This window comes from Euwallacea similis, chromosome 1 (assembly GCF_039881205.1).
Source record: "Euwallacea similis isolate ESF13 chromosome 1, ESF131.1, whole genome shotgun sequence".
Lineage (NCBI taxonomy): Eukaryota > Metazoa > Arthropoda > Insecta > Coleoptera > Curculionidae > Euwallacea > Euwallacea similis.
In genome coordinates, this window is record NC_089609.1 from 4696446 (window position 1) to 4699686 (window position 3241).

Genomic DNA, 3241 nt, shown 5'->3' on the forward strand with positions numbered 1-3241 from the left:
GGATAAGGAACTACATAGCTCAAATCCCGGACGATACCAAAGAACTGATTCGGCAAAGGAGACAAGCAAAGAAAAAGGCATTTAGGACAAATGCCCCGGCCGACAAAAATGCTCTGAACCAACTGAACAGAAGGGTCAGAGCGGCACTACAGGAAGCCAGGGAAAATCAGTGGCAGGAGCACCTGAATTCCCTCGACCCTCAGGACAGGAGCATGTGGAAAACCCTCAAGGCAATCAAAACAAAGAGAAAACCGATTCCTCCCATTCGTGGGGAACGGGGAATCGTGTACACTTCCGAGGGTAAAGCAGAGGCCTTTGCTGACAGCCTCGAAAAGCAATTTCGAGAAAACGAAATTGAGGACGACGAAGACGCAGAAGTCTGGGAGGAAGAAGTCGACAGACGTGTCGGACAATTAGAAGACACCGAGGATCAGGAAATCATCAGGCACGCAACGCCAGGAGAAATAAAAGAGATAATACGGCACCTGAAAGTAAGGAAATCACCAGGATGCGATCAGATCGGAAACCAGATCCTAAAGAAGTTGCCGGTGCGAGGGGTAGCCGCATTGGTGAATGTAGCCAATGCAGTCCTGAGACTCCGGCACTTCCCGAAGAACTGGAAAAAGGCTGATATCATCCTGTTGCCCAAACCGGGGAAAAATCATCTTCTTCCACAGAATTACAGACCTATAAGTCTCTTGCCACACATGGGAAAAGTGGTGGAAAGAGTGATCCTAAGAAGATTAAGAGAATGCGAAGAGGGATTAAAAACCATCCCGGATGAACAATTTGGGTTCAGAAAAGAACATTCCACAGAACTTCAGGTGCTGAGAATGACGGAATTCGTTGCAGATAGCTTCAACAGAGGTCAGGCCGCAGGAGCGGTACTATTGGACGTAGCTAAAGCATTCGACAGAGTTTGGCACAAAGGCCTATTGGTAAAGATGATGGACGCGGGATTTAAAATCTCGCTGGTCAAACTCGTAGGATCATTTCTCCGAAACAGGACTTTCAGGACCAAGCTGGACAATCAACACCATTCCACGTACAGGACAATAGAAGCGGGAGTACCTCAAGGAGCGGTACTATCCCCGTTCCTGTACAACGTATACGTGTCAGATCCCCCTAGAACGGAACAAACGCAACTGGCACTATACGCTGACGACACGGCGATACTGGCTAGATCCTGGAACGGGACATTGCTAGTTAGACACCTCCAGGAGGAAATCACAAATTTGGAAAAATGGTTTTCGAAATGGAAAATAGATATAAATGCCGAAAAGACAGAAGCCATTGTTTTTAAATGGAGAAGGAACATCAAAATCGAAAACCAGGTAGTGATCAAAAACGAACGGATTCCGTGGAGCAAAAAAGTCACGTACCTGGGCGTGGACTTCGACGAAAGGCTCACGTGGAAAGAGCATGTCAGGAAGACAAGGCTCAAGGCGAAACGAACTAGAGCAATACTCTATCCCATGATCAATAGGAAGTCGAAACTGCCCCTCAAGAACAAGATCACGCTCATCAAATCCGTCATACAACCGCAACTAACGTACGCATCAACAGCATGGGGTTATGCAGCCAAGTCGCATCTGAAAAGCCTTCAGGCAGTGGAAAACATTGCACTGAGAACGGCATTGGGAGCGCCTTGGTACGTTAGCAACGAAAGAATCAAGCAAGATCTGAAATACAGAACAATGACGGACGTCATTAAGGACCATGCAATCAAGACATTCCAAGCAACGGAAGGACACGAAAACGAGCTGATCAGGAGGGCTACGGACTACGATCCGGAAGATGCCATACCACATAAGAGACCGAGATATCAGTTGATGGGAAACAGATGACGAAGGGACCCTTCCCACACATGACGAAACAAGTTAAAGGCTTGTAACCGAGGAGACAAGATGCCAAGAGGCAATGCATGCAATGATGAAGGTAAAAGGCCGGATAGCCTTTCTGGCACTTAAGACTTAACATTGCAAATTAGCATCCGAGAAGGAAGACAGCCGACGAAGAAAGAAGCGTCCAGAAGGACAGAAGAGGGCGGAAGAACCCCATGTCGGCGGGGTAATTCAAGCCAAAGATCCGGGAGGCGAGTTCGCTCACCACCCGAGAAAGGCACAAAACAAGGCCTAGAGAGATGGCAGAGTAAAAAGCGATAATCCCGCTTGACTCTGTGATCTCAGCCAATAAAAGAGCGGCCCAAAAAGCGCGATCAAGGACTTCGGGCACCGGGCTCGAAATCCTTTGCAATCACGGGGTTTTTTAGTGGGTGAAAACCCCACACAGGCTGGTAGCACGGGCACCAGTACCGTCTTACCGACAAGATTTTTTATCCCCGGGGTCGCGTCCTCAAAAAAAAAAAAAAAAAAAAAAAAAACAGTACCAAATGGATGAAAACGTGCCAAAATGACTAAAACAGGCAGAAACGAGCGAAATCGGTCAGAAACGATCGTTTCATCAAGGAATTTGCTCAAATCGGCCACATTTGTCTATTTTGGATGGAAACAGTACCAAATGGATGAACACGTGCCAAAATGACTAAAACAGGCAGAAACGAGCGAAATCGGTCAGAAACGATCGTTTCATCAAGGAATTTGCTCAAATCGACCGATTTGGCTTATTTCTGCCAAATCTGTCTATTTTGGATGGAAACAGTACCAAATGGATGAAAACGTGCCAAAATGACTAAAACAGGCAGAAACGAGCGAAATCGGTCAGAAACGATTGTTTCATCAAGGAATTTGCTCAAATCGGCCAAATCTGTCTATTTTGGATGGAAACAGTACCAAATGGATGAAAACGTGCCAAAATGACTAAAACAGGCAGAAACGAGCGAAATCGGTCAGAAACGATTGTTTCATCAAGGAATTTGCTCAAATCGGCCAAATCTGTCTATTTTGGATGGAAAGAGAACCAAATGGATGAACACGTGCCAAAATGACTAAAACAGGCAGAAACGAGCGAAATCGGTCAGAAACGATCGTTTCATCAAGGAATTTGCTCAAATCGGCCACATTTGTCTATTTTGGATGGAAACAGTACCAAATGGATGAAAACGTGCCAAAATGACTAAAACAGGCAGAAACGAGCGAAATCGGTCAGAAACGATCGTTTCATCAAGGAATTTGCTCAAATCGACCGATTTGGCTTATTTCTGCCAAATCTGTCTATTTTGGATGGAAACAGTACCAAATGGATGAAAACGTGCCAAAATGACTAAAACAGGCAGAAACGA